This window comes from Manis javanica, chromosome 13 (genome assembly GCF_040802235.1).
Source record: "Manis javanica isolate MJ-LG chromosome 13, MJ_LKY, whole genome shotgun sequence".
In the NCBI taxonomy this organism is placed as follows: domain Eukaryota; kingdom Metazoa; phylum Chordata; class Mammalia; order Pholidota; family Manidae; genus Manis; species Manis javanica.
In genome coordinates, this window is record NC_133168.1 from 53,646,179 (window position 1) to 53,664,841 (window position 18,663).

The window sequence follows — 18,663 nt, forward strand, 5'->3', positions numbered from 1 at the left end:
TTTTTCCCCCAACAATTGAACAATGTAAAAACCATTCTTAGCTCATGGGCTCAACAAAAACATATGGCAAACCAGATTTTGTCTCTGGTTCTAGTTTCGCAGCCACTGTTACAGATTTTTGGTGTTTCCATCTATTTAGGCTGAACCCTGACAAGCTGTAAAAGTAATCTATAGAGTTACAATGTGTTATTATGCTCTCTTCTATAGAAACAATTATTATTACATAAAGATGATGCAATCACAAAGCTGGATGGTGACTGTATATAGATTATATACCCGTGTCTATGGTGGGAATGAGGTGTGGATTCACATCCGGTAAGTCAAGTGGCATGTTCACAGCTGACTCACCCCATACTGTCCCATTTATAGTTACATTTACAAGAACACACAATAAAAACTCACTTTGAGGGAAAATTTCTAACGCAGAGAAGGTACTAGTGTTATTCATCAGGATGTCATGTCATTGGCTGATGGTTTATATGGACTCTGAAATTGATGGATCTACTTTAATTTTCACCAGCTATAAATTTTTTCATAATAAAGGGTAAAGAGGGAAATTATGGGTTCTTGGAGTGACAGAAGAAATTTTCTCAGCTTTGCTTCCAGGGATATGAGCTTCTAGGCCTTAAAAATGCAAGGAGCCAAGATTACTTATTTTGAGGAAGATAATTTCTGTTATGCCTACTTGCAAGGAAAAGATAGATCCTCCTGCAGGTAAGAGTAGAACACTGCAGGCTTTGCTTCATGTTTCCCAGGGTTTCTGAGTTGAGGTCTACATCAGAAAGGTCTATTATATAGTGTGGGTGCCTAGGGCCCTCCCCAGAGCTACTACTGAATCAGAAGGTCTGTGGTGGGTCCCAAGATTTTGACTTTCAAAAACTGATTCATATGACTATGAGAAGCCTACAGACAAAACCCATAGAGGCTTTTGTTGCCCCAGAATGAAGTGTCCAAAAGTTTGCTTCCTGACCATATTTGGGGGTCCCAGGACTCTCTAGAGCCTGAAAACTTCATGGCCCAGAGGTTTAGTGGATACCAATTGCACCCTGGACTCCCCTTGAGGTCCTGCCACCTCCCTAGAATTGCCAGGAGTAGCCCTAGTGAGGGTTCCCCTAGCTCTCTCGCAGTCTCTCGTCCCTTCTTATTGTGTGTGAGGGCACTGCCCACTGCCCTCTGCCCTTGCTCCCAAATCTTCTCTGCCTTCTTTCCCTGCCTTGCAGTAAATGTCAGCTTTCCCAGGTGCCAGACAGATGTTGCCTTCAAGCAGCTTCTGCTCTCAGCCCTGCAAAAAGCTGCAGAGGCAAGAATATACCATGAGCCTGGCTAACTGCAGGAAGAGGACAAGAAGAAAACACAGAGAACAAAACTCAGAGTAGTATCTCAATAACTTATCCCTCCACACTCTGAAGCCTGAAATCCACAGGTCTATACATAAGTTCGTTTGAAAAATGCTGAGCTGCATCATTAAGTCCCCTGGCCAGTGAGTGGCTAGTATGGAGGGCTGGTGGTGATAGGCTCTGCCTGAAGATCAGGCTTTTGTACTCACTTGGTCTGTATAGCCAAAATTTTTATTGTCAGACAGAAGATATAGTTCCACTGCGGCTCTTAGGGTGAGTCTTATTTGAAGCACGAAGTGCTCAGAAAGCTCTGGTCAAACACTCAGGTCCCAAACACTGAGTCACTCAACATGTTTCTCTAGTCCTGATCTTGAGTTACAGTTTTGATAACTGGACTTCTGTCTATTTCAGACACTGGGCTGCTGGAGGCCCCCGTTCTCATGAGTCCTGCATTTGTTATTTCTGGTGCACCATGCTCTGTTTTCTAATTCCCTTTGCCCTCAGCCCTTGTGACATTGGGGTGTTGCCTCATACGTGGTGCCTGGAGTCCTACACTGAACCAATACTCACTCCCTAATGACAGAGCTCCCTAAAGCAAACTTCCCTGTTTCTGAATCCACCTGCTCCTGAATTCTTCTCTGCTTGGTAAGCCATGTGTTTACCTACACTTCTGCATTCTGGCTTTTGCTTACTTCTACAAACTGTGCAGGTCCTGTGGTTCTGAGACTTCAGCATGCAGTGGAATCGGCTGGAAAGCCTGTTAAAAAAACAGACTATTGGGCTCCAACTCTAATATACTGGTTCTGCAGGCCAGGGAGAGGCAGGGGATTGCATGTCTAACTTGTTCCCAGTTGATGCTGGGACCCTACTTTGAGAACCACCACAAGCCTACTACCTGATTGTTAGGATAAATTTTCCTCTTCCAGAAGTTCAGGCTGTATCCATTCTCCAGGGAACAACCCTGATTCATGGTCCCAGGGCCTCTAATTTTTCCAGATTTTGTTTCAGTTTCTGAAGTCATATCTAGCCTGCTGAAAATTGTTTCTATATAGTAGGTATTTAACTAAATGCATTTCCAAGCCATTTTGTAGACACAGATGCAGGATCACATTTTTGTAAGATATTTCCTTTCCCAAATGAGAAGTAGGTCATCTAAAACATGTACTAAAGCTGCCTGTAATTACAGGGTGCATGAACGTCATCACCATCCACTGGGCCTCCAGTATGTAACTAGGAGCGCACATGATTATCATTCAGCATGATGGCTGGAAAGAAGCCACGGTTCCTCTGGGTACCTGAGAAGAGATCAACAAAGGAACTACTTACAAGGTGTAGGCAGAGGTTTAAGGAAACCATGAAGGATGGTGTAGCACCCCAGGCTGGAACCCACAGCATATAGCTATTTGGAGAAGGCTGCTTCCCAAGAGCTGTGAGCTTCTGTGTGAGAACTGGTCAACCCACAACAACCTGGCAGGGAGGGGGCTGGAGAGTAAAGACCTAGATCTCCTTCACCTTGGTCTTCCAAGGGTGCCCCATGGGCACGACCCCTGGGAAATCAGGTGGCAACAGAGCCAGTTGATGTGGCTCATATGGATCAACCTCCCAAATGGAAAGTGTGACACATGCATCTGGAGCGGCCTGCCCAGGTTGTCTAGGGCAACACGGACCTTCCCAGTAGCCCACCTTCCAGGAAAATGCTGTTGTCCTCATCTTACAGGCTCTGCGGGGTTAGGCAGCTTCTACTGCATTAACACAGCTGATAGACTTCAGAGCTGAGGTTCAAAACAGTGGTGGGTTTACCTCCATTTGATGAAGGGGACAGAAGAGAAGAAAGGATACCCACATCCCTGGAGAACCAAGCAGTCACCTATAGTCCATGTTTTTGCTCAGCAGTGGGGAAGACAGCTTCACCCATCTGCTTCTGAGATACCACAGACAGTGGCAGTTTAGGGGGTGCAGAATTATCGGAAGAAAATCCGCTTTTCATGCCTAACATATGCTCTAACCCTGGCGTGTTCACCAGCACAAACCAGAAGGCAGGACATGTATATGTTTGGGGGTCTAAGAAACAGCAAAAGGACTAGGCATGGAATAAAACTTGCTGCCTTCTTTTAGTAGATGTCACTCCATCATTGCAGTCAGTTGCTGCATGACTGTCTCAACATCATCACCAGTCAACTGTTATTTACCAGATGTTCTCAGGAGCACCTGGCTCATAGGAAGACCTCACATTTTTTCAGTGTAAATAAGATAGTTGTGAAACTTATGACACCAATTCTAACTCGAAACCATTCAGTCAACACCTGCTAATTATTTTAACACTCTTAAACAAAAGGTGCTAGGTATCTTTTACTTTCCTCTTCTGAGACTTGAAAGAGATATTGCAAGATGACATGTTTTGCAACACTGAACATTTCACTGCTAAACATGATGTGAGTGTCTTAAAAAAAGTCAACATAATTATTGTAGAAGTTCAAAATATGTTGTTCAGCAAAGTGCCTTTTATCTTCTCATGACCTTTGTGCTGTGGCTTAAGGTCAGCAAGAAGAGCAGTGTTGAGAAAAATGATTGAACTCTCTAGAAGGAAGTGGAAAGATTTAAAATATATTTAGTCTCTAGAGTCGGGGCACAGAAAAAAAGTGTGTGAAGAAGGGTGGGGTGGGTGGGAAGACTTAGGAGCACAGGAGCGCAGGAGCCCACGGGTAGCATGAAAGTGCACAGGCATCTTCAGGGCCACTTCTTTTGACTGTAGTCACTTCACTGCTGTTTAGGGAGTGTGGGCCCAAAATGTCCCAGTCTTTATAGTTTCTCTTAAAAAGCCAGGATCTGAAATTCAATTTTTCACTACTGACCATTAAAAAATAATCAACTAAATAAAACACATTAAAAAAAAGCAACTTAAAAACACTTTATAAATCACTAAATAAAATAAATCTAACATCATCTGTACCTCCGGGTCCAGGTCAGGGAAATCTATGAATAGAAACCCATTCCTCCAGAAGACATTCATTGACTGAACTATCTCCAATCTTAAAATGTAAAACTTGTCTTCCAGGATTGAAGTTGATTGGGGATTTAGGGCTAAATATCAAGACAGCACTCTTCTAAGCTAAATTTACTCAGAGGTGTTCTGATCCAAGCTTTGTCTGGCTTTATACAGATACCACTTACACATTTGCTTTGAATGTGTTTTGAAAATTGAGACGGAAAAGCAAAGACCCATTGCTCTCATTTGCATAAGTTTATTTCGCAAAAATAGGTTTGCACAAACCACTAATATATGGGTTTTATTAATAATTCATCACAAGGTTCCATAGCAGAGATAAAGCAGACGCCTACATGATCATTATGTGTTCAGGGCTCTGCAGTGCCTTTAATTTCCCTCCACCTGCTGTCACCTGCTCTCGCCCTACTTTGTAAGGTTTGTATTTTCTATTATGCTGCCTGTATAACATTTAGCTTCACATTGCAAGCTTGCTGCTGAATAGGGAAAGCAGATGGATACAGCCTGCCATAACCCCATTTTCACCCCCACCCCAGCTTTCACAGGGCCTTGAGCCTGGATGTAGAGAGGCGAGGTCCCAGGGCCGTGATGAGTCAGAAACCTCAGTGCTAGTCTTGGCTCAGCCACTGACCAGGCTGGAAAGGGGGCATTCTGGAGGTGAGTCCCCTCATTTATTAATGTGAGCATCTGACCCGATTTTAGGTTCCCCTTTCCAGCTTGGAGGGAAAAGCAGATTCCTCACTGTATAAATGCTTATGGGTGAGTAAAGCCAATCATTATATTCAAAGAGTAGACAGGCCACATGAATCCCAGGACTTATTGTCAGTGTAACACTCCCCTTTCTGCTGCATCTGACCAGGAATACTGTCTTCTCTTGTCCTCTGCAGAAAAGCCCCAGCTTGCTTCCTCTGTGAGCAAAGACTCTCCTTTGAGAAAGTGTTTGGTCTTTTTGAGGTGGTGGTGTTTCTAGAAATACCATGTATTATACCATCAAATGCAACTTGATGACCTAGGAAGTTTTTTTGTGGAAATGTGAACATAGAAGAAATAGATTAAGGGCACAGAGCTGGTAGGAGATAGAGCTGAAATTTGAAACTTTCTATGATTCAAGAAAGGTTGAATTACCTGCCACTGTAAGAAAATATACAAGGGATTTTAAAAGCTTCTCTCTTACTCATTTTGCTCTCCTCTTTCTCTCAGATTCTCTATGCACACATACACAGTTCTACATCAATGGGCTTTGAACACACAAGATTACAGCAAAATCAGCTCCTCTCTGAGACTTGTGAATCTTACGGCCACCTGGACCCTGGAGGTTGGGAAAGAGAAGGAATGTGAAGGGCAGAAGGGGAGTCAGGAATTCCAGATGGTTCTAATGGAGTCTGCATTAGAGAGAGAGGGAATGTAAATATCCAAAAGTAAAAAGCAAGAAATAAAGGAAATGCTCCTTGCCGCCGGAGTGTCATTTTCCCCCTGGATATTAACCAAATGCGGTTAACTATCAGTGTAAATAGTTTGAGGTGTATGTTTGCTTTTTAATGTAATCATTCTTTAGGTCCAGTTTGTATATCAGTTTTACAGCACTCATTCTTTCATATTCTTGTTGGGGGGAAGGAAGAGGGAGAATTACCACACAGATCTGAGGTTATAACGGTGGAATTTTGGACATCATTCCTATAAATATAGAGAAGATCATTTGAGCAAGGGTACTTTCCTGGATTCTTTTACCTTCCAATTACCTATGTCATACAAGGTCACTCACGGAAGATCAGTTATGTTAGCTAAAGTAGCAGTTGACTTTGGTCAGTAAGAAAGCTGAACTCAGAAGGTCAAACTCCAGTGCAACAGAGATTTTGTAAAAGAGTTAGTCTTTATCACACTAGCTGTCCTCAAAAGAGTATGATGGTTAATACTGGGTTAAACTCAAACCCTGACTCTTCACTTTGCAGATGCCCTTGACCGCTCCCCTCTGTCTCAGTGGTGTCATGTGTAAAATGGGGATGAGGGCACCACCTATATACATCCTAGTGTGTGCTTATGTGGTTGAAGAGGAATAATGTGTTTGTGGCAGTTAGGACAGCACCTGGCAAATGGTAAATGCTATGTTGTGTGTATATATATGTATGTGTGTGTTCATATACAGTATATTCATATACATACAAGTGTGCATGTAAAAATTGATTCTGTAGTCCAACGTCAATTTGGAACCATCTGGGGACTGTTACACAAAGACACTGAATTTCTTTAAAATGCATGTGGGAAGTGCTACAGAGCAAGGATACTTCTGTTTACGCATCTGTGGGTCAAGAGAATTTGGTTGAATTTTTTTTTTCTCTTTTCTGACAGATTGTGATGTGACAGAAGCACTAGGACCTGCACCTCAGAAAAGGGGCATGCACAGGGCCCAGACTGTTCCCTTCACCCATTTATTCCTTCTGCAAAGGCCCTACTTGCCTTGGTGGTATTACTTCATGATCCTGAGTCATACTGGATGGAATTCCTCAAATTCTGGGACTAGCTGGATATGGGGTGTTGTTCTGACTGAAACAACACATTGTTCATGATTCTGATGTGTGTTACCAAAGCACTCCCAGGAAGAGATTGTGAATCAGTTACTGCAAAATGGAGGGTTCATAAACGTGATAATTTCTATGTTTATAATTTGGTGATAAAAGGAGGAGGTGGTCAAGCCAGGACCCTGAGGTCTCAACGCCTGATTGCCAGTGTAGGTGGGAGATTTCTTCCTGTGTGCTTATGAGTCCATCAACTTGTACTGGTTTTGCTGAGCCACCTCCCACCTCTGCTATATCTCAGAACTTGCTATTCACCCTCTTTCTAGCTCAGTTGACTAATCCATAGCTAACAGATGTTAATATTTACTTACTGCTGAGTGGTATTGTGAGTTTTCGAACATGTAAGGTGATACACTTGAAAAGCATGCAGAAAATATTGTCATATGTTTGACTACCTGAACAAGATTCAAGTGGAAGGTGTGAGAGCAGTTTGGAGAAACAGCACAGATTAAATGCACCTGTTACCTGAGCCAGTCATGCAATTGAAAGGGGCTTGTTTTCCAGGCCTGAAGACCAAATAAAAATGGTCTCTGGGTGGACTGATCCACAGAGGTTTACGAGGAGTCGAATGCTCTGGCTTTGGGCTCAGATGGATCTGAGTTCCACCTCGGGTTCTACTTGCTTGGTAAGTGTGTGCCCCTGGTAAAAGCACCTAACCCTCTGAGCTTCACTTTCCTCATCTGAAAAGGAAGATGGTAATACCTATTTAATAGGTTTTAAAGGCTAAATTAAATAACGTGCCTAAAGAACCTAGCATATGCGTGGCACGTAGACTTAATCAATACACGTTGGATAAATGGCTCTCAGAATGCATTACTGTACCACTCTAACTCCCACTGTTTGAGGATGCCAGATGGAAATGGATCTAAATAACATGGACTTTAGCGCAAGGTGTCTGACTGACATCCTGATTTTTTCAGACATAAGACAATGTTACTTTGTTCTTCTCAATACTTCACAGATTAGGTTATCCCTTTTTTTATTCTTTTACTAGAATCTAGAAGTTCATGACCCATTCGCTGCTGGAGAACCTCATTTTATGACCAAGTTGTTTTCCAAAAGTTTGTTTTCCCATAGGCTGTTTGAAATTTTAAAAATATTTTTCAATAGAAATGATGTTGTAAATGGTGACAGCATCCCCAGGCCAGGCCAAGTCATAACAACTCATTTTTTAAGGTAACATAGTTGACATAACAGAGAGCCAATGAGTGATTCCACCTCATGTGTCCTGTAGATACAAGTCTCCAAGCTCAAAAGTTTACTCTATTTCTTATGTTCAGAGATTTATGGCTCTCCTACACTTTCAGAATGACCCAGACTCTGCCAGGCATAGGAATCTCATCTCCCACCTCTCTCTCCACCAAGACCACCATGCTTCCTTCCTTCAGCCATCCCCAGGCCTGGCATTTTTATCCTTAACCTGAAAAACTTGCAAAAATCAGTAAGAGAGAAATATTGAATCATCAAGGAGAGATAACTGCCTTTTTCCTTCTTTATGGATCAATATCTGCACTTTGCAGTGATAGCTGCATAAATATTACCATGGTATCTTAATTGATCTTTGCTAGAATCAACAAAAAAGAGAAAAAGAGACTGGAGAGTGACAGAGGAAAGTCAGCTTTCACCGTGCCTAGGTCATCTCTCACTAAAAAGGAGACATTTCACAGGGCTGCAGAGCATCATTCTTTTTTTTTTTTTTGCACTATTTTTCATGCATCTGTTTTGCCTCTGACACTAAATTGTGAAGTCTTGAAAAACAGGGGTTTTTGTATCTCCCAGTGCACCTAGTGTGCCATTGGGCCCGTGAAGTGGGGGAGATGTTCAGTAGGTATATTTTTATGATGGTGCTTCAAATCCTTGTGTGTACTTTCAAGTTATCATGTCCTAAGTAAATAGAAGGAAAGAAGAAAAATAATTGTATAATGTAGCCATATTTTTATTTTCTATTTAATAATACAAAAGAGATTCAAGTTCTCAACCCAGAGAAAAATCAAACATTTAATTTGCTAAGCGAATATGATAATGCAGTTTTGCTCTTCATTTATCTGATATCACAGTGATTAAAAAATATCTAAGGCCACTTTTAACATAGAACAGCTAGTAGACTTGTCCTGTAACTTTAACAGAACCAGAACATCATTTTACATCAGGGAAAATGTATTTCCTCTCTGTCCACCACTACCTCTCACCTCCTCATTCCACTGCCTTGTTAGTCAAAGAAAAGTCAGATCTTACCTGGGTTTTTTAATTCATTTCCCAGTTATGCTTAGAATCCAAGACAGATAAATCCTGGGGCAATACAATCTCTAAGTGCGGTAAAAACAAAACAGAAGTACAAACAGTTATTGCTAAACACTTCTGCATCATTATGTAAGTTTCTTACTGGATGGGAAATCCCTCAATTGCCGTAGCAAGTTCTCAGTGACTGAGGCCTCACATGTCATTGCAAAATGAGAGAAATGAATTGTTTGTTCTAGTGGAAAAAACCTGTCACAAAAGCAACAGCAGCCCATATTAGCCGCCTCTCAGTCTCTGACCAGATAGGCAAAATGTTCCATGGTCTATAAATTAGATTTTGATGATGGTCATGAGTCAGTCAGTGACCAGTAATGTGAGTCAACTTGGTAAGGTGGTTGTCCAGTTGTCTGCACCAACCCAGGGAACTCAGATGAAAATGGGGTTGGTACTTTTCTGGTAGAGCTGCCACCCTTAATATTGGGAGGATCCAGGAAGAGGGAATGGGGAAAAATTGTTAGGTTAAGGGCCCGGTCTGGGGAAGACAGGGCAGGGTGATGTTGGCTGGGGTTGGGGAGGGATGGGGCAGAGTGGCATATTCTTGCCCCTGCATTTACAACTCCTCTTTTCTTCTCACTGTAAAATACAGGTGAAAGTGCAGGCAAAGCATGTGAACAAGAGCTATGAGGGGTAGATTTCTGAGGTTTACTATCCCCCAAGTGAAAGAGAGGAGGCATAGAAGGCAAACTTTACAAGGAGGAATGACTGTTTTATTAAACTTTAAAGCAGAATTAGGGAAAAGGAGAACTTCATAATTTTATACGTACCATTGTTTATGTGTTTGAAGAATCTGCCAAATGAAATGTTGAGAAATTTTTCTGCTATAGTTAATCTATTAGGAATAATTCTTAATATAGTTTCATACAAGAAGGAATTCTTAAGAGGCAAAAGGTTTTAGATGCTGACAAGTTGGAGGAATGTTGATCTGTGATGAATGGTTTGTGAAATATTGTTTATTAACTATGAATGTAAATAGTTTCCAATTCATAAAATGGCGATACTCTAACAATCTCTTTCTAAATGGACTATTTAGAACTTGGAATCCATTTATTTACTTACATTCATCCTTCCATGTGAGAAGGTAATTTAAGGCCTGATATATGTAAGGGCACAATTCTGAGCTTTTTGCATTCCAAGATGAATCAAAACCAGGGTAGGACATCAGTTAACTTGAAGTCTAGGAAGGAAAATAAGATATGTATAAAAAGAATTCTAATATATACAAATTATCATCAAAAACAATATACAAAGAGATGAAAGACTGAGGACATTCAGAAGGTGAGGGCTCACAAGGTACAGAACTAACATTACAGAGAAGTGATAAGAATGGGCTGGGGGAGTGGCTGAGCGTAGATGTGGGAGGCAGAACAACTGGATTTGAATCTGAGACCTGGGTCTTCCTAATCACGTAAAGACTCTGGGTATCAGGCTCCTCATCCATGACATGGAAGTCATAGACATGTTGGCACTTCAGAGTTATTATCAGGACTAGGCAAGATACATGTGAAACTATAAGCCCAGATCATGAAATACAGAAGACACTCAACCATGTTAGTTATTGTTAGTCCCAAAATACTTTTCCTAGTTCACACTACATAGATGAACAAGTTTAATAAAGGCACAATGGAACCTATTATTTAAGGTAAAAAAAAAAAAAAGAGGCAGTTTGGGGTATTAGAACACCTGCCAAGCTAGAGTTGTAGAAGGAAAATTAGAGGCTCCTCCTCCATACCCCAATTCCTCCTTCGCTCAGAGGCAGCCAGGACCATGTCCAGGTCGAACTCACCTTGATGGCTTTTCTGGCAAGGACAGGGACTCAGGGAAGCTTAGAACTTGTGGGGACAGAGTGACCTGAGGCTGGAGAAGGGGCCTGGGGGAATGATGAAGGCAGAGGGAACCGCATGCACGAAAGCTCTGAAGTACGAGAGTGCAGCCAGCAGCTCACGCGAGCTGATGCACAGCATGTAGAGAGGAGCCTCAGTGGAAGCAGTGGCATGCTACAGAGTAGGTTTTTACACTGATGTCTATTGAAAGGCTTTGTATGGATGCAGACTAAATAGTAATAATATGTTCAGATGAGCCTTTTGGAAAGCTCAGTTTTGGAACACTGTTAGAATGCCCCCCCACCTCTTTTGATGTCGGCAAGGGGAAGGAGGTGTGGTGGTGAGAGAAGGGCAGAAGGGAGGCCAGGGATCAGGCTCTTCGGTGGCCCAGTTGGGAGCCAGGCAGTCAAACCCGAGACAAGACTGTCTTTGTTTATAGACAATGTAAAGTCTTAGGTCTTCGATAACGATAAAACTTACTTAACTTCAAATGCCAACACTGTTTGCTCCTATTTGAAAGTCATTTTATACTGGGGAAGGGAAACGTTTGTATTATAATTCAAAGATTGAGGCCTAGCACTTACCATAAAGGATACATGTTAACAGCCAGATGAAGAATAGAGGTGATAACATTTGAGGTGTAACTTGTAGTAGAAAAAACAATGGTGAATACTAGACAGTACTGGACATTTAAATTTTTGTGTACAGGCCCTGGACCAGAATCTGAAGGTGCTACTAGGAACTACAAATCGGAATACACAGAGAAGCAAGAAAATGGCACTACCTGGAACCAATATTTTGTTTTGCTATCTAAGTGGAAGAATTTTCATGAGTACATTAGCTTGCTATAGCTGCCATACCAAAGTACCACAGACTGGGTGACTTAAACAACAAAAATTTATTTTCTCACAGTTCTCAAAGCTACAAGTCCAAGATCAAGGTGTGGGTGGAGTTGGTTCCTTCCCAGGCCTCTCTCCTGGGCTCATACAGATGGTTTTCTTCTCCCTGGACCTTTACATGGTGTTCCCTCTGTGTGTGTTTCTGTGTCCAAATTTCCTCCACATATAAGGATACCAGTTATGTTAGAGTAGGTCTGCCTTGGTGACTCATTTTAATTTAGTAATCTCTTTAGAGACTTGAGCTCCAGATATAGTCACATACTGAGGTGTGGGGGTTAGGACTTCAAAATATGAATTTTGGGAGGACACAATTCAGCCTTTAACAGCAAATTTATTCATTTGTTTTTCTTTTCACTTAAACACCTGCCCACTTAAATTCCTGGCAACATGAAGGATGCAGTGTTTCTCTCCTATATAGATAAGGACACAACTCCCACCTTCCATTGTATTCAGACAGTTGTCTTTTATTTGAGGGATCTGAGGAAGAGATGTGGAGAAGAGATACAGAGCAGCTTTTTCTGGGGCTTGAACAGTGTTAATCATGAGAGTGGATATTTTGGGTTATGGGTTGACTATTCCAGCTCTGACCACCACGTCCTGGGTGACAGAGTGACAGCATGGTTTCAACAACCTTCTTTGTATTTGTGATATGTTGGTCCCTCTATAGCTCTGCACCCAGGAGAAGGGCCCCTCTTGTGTAAGTCTCCAGAAAGTACTGCAGGGAGTGACAGGAGCTTCCATTACAGCTGTGCAGGCAGGGACAGAGGAAGAGAGAATAGGGGACGATTTGATAAATAGTGACACAAGGGCAAAATCTGTAGGATTTACAGAGGAAGTGAGAAAGAGGAAGGGGCCAAGAGTCATTCCCTGGGGTCTTTCTTGAGTAGTGAGGTGATAGCAACATGGCTTACTAAGTGAGAGAAACCAGGGAATACACTTTAAGGGAAAAGAAGAGCTGAGTTTTGGGCACGCAAATTCCGCTGATAAATTCTACCAATTGCAGCTGCTCAAGACCCTGTTCCTGTCCATGTACAGCATGGGTGGTTATGCCAGCTAGCAGAACTTGATTTGTCAATTACAGTGATAGCTGGTATGCTAATCAATAATCAGCATACATCAATTGAAATGTGAATTAACAGTGATATAACATGGCAAAAGGGAATAAGACCAAGGGTATAACATTAAAAGAGTTGTGCAAAAGAAAAAAAAAACTAACATAAATGAACAAACAGTGGCAAACCTTTCTGGAAGAAACCTACCTAGCTCTAACTTTGGCCTGGGGCCTCTAGAGCTATTCTGATGACAGTGATACAAAATTCAGTGGTTCATTTCTGGTGTAATACTTATCACTTGGCATTGAGTATTAGGCATCAATGCTAACGACAGTTCAGCCATGTTTCAAATTCCAGGAAAGTTCAATAAACATTTTTTTCTTTTTAAAAAGACTCACCCTTATAAAACCTATTGGGTAGAATAACCAAAAGATGGGAATAACCTTATGTTCACCAACAGATGAACAGTCAACAAAATGTGGAATATATAGAGTATTTTTTAGCCATAAAAAGGAATGAAGTTCTGATACAATATGCAACATGAATGGACCTTGAAAACATTACACTAAGTGAAATAAGCTAGACACAAAGGGATTAATATTGTATGATTTCATTTAGATGAAATATCTAGGATAGGCAAATTCACAGAGATAGAATTAGATTAGAAATTATCAGGGGCTGGCAGGAGGAGAATGGGAAGTCATTGTTTAAAGGATACAGAATTTCTGTTCTGATGAAAAGTTTTGGAAATATATAGTAATGGTGGTTTCATAACATTGAGAATGTAAGTAACGTCACTGAATTGTATACTTAAAAACAGCTAAAGTGGCAAATTTATTTATATCTTTTTTACCACAATAGAGAAAAAAACCCTATTGTGTAGGTTTTTCACACACAACAGGGTTGAGTAATCCATAGGTTCTCCCCCCAAAAAAGTCTCTGGTGGTCCAATATCATATCTCGTGGTCCAAGTAATAATATCAAAGGAGAGTAGATGTGAACTTACACTCCAATTACTGATTATAGGACTTAGATAGTATTCAAGAATACAACAATTTTCTGTTTAATAAATGCTGATTAGCATTTGAAATAAGGTTTTTGGGTCATCAGTTCATTCTCAATGCAGAAACCCAATCTCAGTGCATCTTCAGAGATGAGTTCCTCTGGGTCATTGCTACTTGCTAGATTCAGAGGTAGTGCCCTACTTTTAAATTTAAAAATATCAAGTCAAAAACCCTATAAGATTTCTTAGTAGGGAAAATACATTTTATAAGCCAAATGAAGCAAGATCCCCCAGAAGTCTCTTTTTCTTAAATTTGCAAGTCTTTTTTCCCTTTAGGGCGTCAGATTTAATTTTTCTGCTTTATATTTTGCTTTTTAAAATAAGCCTTTTATTTTAGAATATGTTTACATGTAGAAGGTTATAAAGAGAGTTCCCTTGCACCCCACACCCAGTTTTCACTATTGTTAACATTAGCATTCCACATTTGTCACCACTAATGAACCTTAGTAATACATCATTATTAACTTAAGTCCATACTGTATTCAGACACTGAGGTTTACCTAATGCCCTTTTTCTGTTCCAGGACCCTGTACAGGATTCCGCATTACACTTAGTTATATTTTCTCCTGAGGCAACTCAGAACTGTGACAGGTTCACTTGTTTTTCACGACCTTGACAATTTTGAGGACAGTTTGGTCAGATATTTTTGTAAAATGTGCCTCAATTGGGGGTTCTCCGATGTGTTTCTTATGATCAGACTGTGGTTGTGGGTCTAATCAGGTCACAGAGGTAAATGGCTGTTCTCGTCATATCTTATCCGGGACATGTGCTATCAATGTGACTTAAGACTGGTGACTGAGGTAGTGTTTGCCAGGTTTCTCTGCTACACAGTTCCCTTCCTCCTCTTTGTTCCTATATTCATTTCTTGGAAGGAAGTCACTGTGTGTAGGTCATGCTTAATGGGGGACAATGGGAGAGAGAATTTTATAGCATAAAGAGTGGACCTTATATATATATATTTTTGGATGGTAAAAGGACACTTTTATGGAGAACACTTTGGTTAAAAACATGGGCTCCAAAAATTTCTATGCTAGTAAAATGTGCTTATTCAATTTAAGCCCTATGTAGAAAGGGCTAAAATCATCACATTTTTTTTTCCTTACTTGGTAATCAGAAAATGCAAGAACTTAGCACATCTAAGTAATGGAAGCATTGTTTGGAGGAAACAAATGAGGCTCCTATTTAGTCAACCTGGTGTCAAGTGGTTTGACTGCGATAAAATAACAGATAAAGCAAAAGCAATGTGGTGACAAAGTAGGGAGGGAATGGACTGGAGACTAAGAGCAAAACCCAGGCAGGTATCTGAAGAAAGCTAGAGAAGGCGAACAATTCCAGAGTCAGGACAGGGAGGCTGACTTTACCATGACATACTTTCTATAAAATTTTGAAAGCCGTTTCACTTCTTCCTTTGTGAGACTAAGCATCTTCTTAAGGAAAATACAGCAAAAAAATTCTGGCCCTGTGTCCAAAAAAGCATCACTATGGTCTAGACTTAATTTGTAGGGTTAGGGTTTATGAACACATTACGTTAGCCTGCCTTGGAGTCAAGCCAAGGCACTCGAAGAGAGAAATAACTGCTAAAATTTCTTTTTTTAAAGGGATGCACATTAAAAAAAATCATTTAGGAGATTGGAGAACTCCAGGGTAGAATGAAGGTCATGACAAAATAATCTAACTGTATGACAAATGTATGAAATAATCCTACCAAAGGGGGTGGGGGAAAGTTGCTGATCTAAGTAACTTTGGAAATGAATGGAGACTATGAAAAGTAAAGAGGAAGTGTATATAATATATAAGCACTGTGTTCTAGTTGGTAAGGTTATAGTCCACAGGAATATGGGTTAATTTGGTACCATTAAACATGTAAACTGGAATTGAACAATAAATAAATGGATGGTGGATGCTGAGAGACAGGTTTCTCACTATGGGAGAAGATCACCAACAATCAAGAGAAGAAGCCAGAATGATTTATGTGGTACTAGATTAGAGCCATCTGTGTGGCACTGGGTTGGAGACATTAGGATGAACTCACGCTCTGCTTAATATAGATACATATGAATACATGCAGAAATATTTATAGATATGTGTACACAGATTGGTTGGCACACACATGCATATATTTCCTTGTTTTGTCAACTGAGAGGACCTAAAAGCAACAATACCTTACTACCAAGGAGATACTCTTTTCCATTTTCCAAGAAACGGAACCAAGACTTATTGGAGAAATGGCTGATTGTTGGAGGGGGGCAGAAAATATACAAGATAAGCCTGTAGCACCTTATAGTAGGGAAAAAAAAAAGCAAAAAACTCTCCGCAATGACAGGGATCTATCAAAAATAGGAGCCAAAAGAAAAAGCTTCCAATGACCAACACTGGAACAATATGAGCAAGAAAATAAATAAAGTGGTCTCACGTTATACTTCAAAGTATATAATAAATATCCAGGTGTCCATGCTGATTTAAATAAATAAATAAGAGAAAACACACAAATCCTCTGTGCAGAAGAACTCTAAATAGTATTTGTAGATCTAGTTTTTAATACCTGTAATTTTCCTTCAACAGCATATAAAATTAAATGAGTAATTAAAAATACCGTATTTCAAGAGCAAGACTACTGGATGAGAAGGCCATGGGGCATTGTTTCCCTGAAGTGATCAAACTAAGGGTCATAGAAAGCCATCAAATCAGTGGGCAGATTTCCACCTGCTTCACCCTTATGTTTCCTTGGTAACGACTCTTATCTGGCAACTACTACTCTTTCCTACTTAGATGTTAAGAGACACCTTTGTGTGTCTCCTCATACCTTCGTGAATTAGCAGGAATATGTGAACACATGCACACACGTATACATGCACATGTATATACTGTCAAGAAGAAAAAGAAACATACAGATTTTTGTTTCTATTTGTAGCTACAAGACTTCAGTGTGGCCTTGTTTCTGAAAACACAACAATGTGGGGATGCCATCATTGTCCCAATCACCCCTCACTGATGCCCACAGAGTGAGACGGTGGTGACTCAGTAGCAAACCCTGCAGACCCGCCCCTCGTCCTCCTGAAAGGCGGGCTGGGCCGGGTGACTATGCCCGTGGACATTTACACTAAGTTATATTTTACAGTAAGTGTTGCTCAGAAGTAGGCACCAAACTATGGTTTGTTTAAAAAGCAAAACGAACACCACTTGAACACCTACTGAAAAAAAATGCTTAATCTTTTCTCTGCGAAATTTTTTATTAGCCCAGGATATTTGAAATGGTGGAAATGCTTCGTTCAACCCTTGCTATTGTTTTCTACCTGTTCTGTGTCACAATGCACGTGCCCTGCTTCAGCCCACCCAGGTAGCTGTGAATGACAGCCCCCACCAGAGAACCTTCTAGGAATGAGATGGCATCTCACGCCACCCTCCTACCGTCAAAGAAATGGCAGGTCACAGGGAGCATTTTTATATTCTGAAGTAACCATCTGCCTTTAAAATCCTTTTTCTTCTATTATGAATGTAACAACTTTTAGGATAGCTATGCCCTGCAAAGAAGGGCAGTTCTTAAAGGGATATTCTTAAGAAACCCAAATTAGGCTTACATTATAAAAAACAGATGTGCCTTGAAAAATAACGCATCCCAACATACAAGCCAGAGAGAGCAGAAATCAGTTGTGATGTAACATCTACAAAAGTTAGGTATATATAAAAAAATTACAGCTGAATTAAAATACGCCTTTTTCATACCTTTTTTTCATACCTTATTCTTTCTTGGAAGTCAACTCTAAATGTACATGTAATCATGATGTGCCTGAAAAACACCAGTGACATAAAGATTTTCAATAAATGTAACTAAATAAAAGAGCCAAAATGCTCACATTTGGGATATACTAACCCCTCTTCTTAGCTAATGTTTTAAGCTAACCTAAAATTGTTAAACAGTTGTAAAAATGATGCAATAATATAATTACTCAATGGCGTTTAGATACATTATTTTAGCAAGTTCCCTTATGGGAAATAGAAATACTTCTTTTTCTAGGAGCATATAAGCATCTGAAAAAAGTACAAGGTCAAGTAGACAGATTACAGAATTTAGAGTGGCCAAAAAAAAAATTTTTTTTTTTTGCAGGTTTCGTATTAGCACATTTTTAGTTCAGTGGTTCTTCTACTCATAAATGATTCTGAAAAAGCCGATATGCAAGAGGCTAACCCACTGTTGTCTAAAGGCAACTTCAAGGCTACAGAGAATGTCACTCAGTCATCTCCTCCACGCTGCAGGTGGCCACTCTATTTGAGGTCAGCACTCACTATCGTCTTGAATGTTTACACCTGCTATGAAGCAAGTAAATGTCCTTGGGCACCTTACAAAGCTCTGCTTGTGCACAAATTGGGAAGAAGGAAGCTCAGAGACTGCCTCTGCTCCCAACTCATTCGAGCCCTTCTTCATTTCCTTCCATGGCATTTTGTTTACTTCAAGGGCAAAGACGTAAGAGTCACCTTGCAATTTTTAGCTACAAATGAAGACGTGACCTCTGACACCCATGCATGTGACTGGCACTTAAATGCTGACACAATATGCCAGGCTCTCAGAGTCCACTCTGTATTCTGTACTCCTGCTGATGAGGTGAACTTGGGAAATAT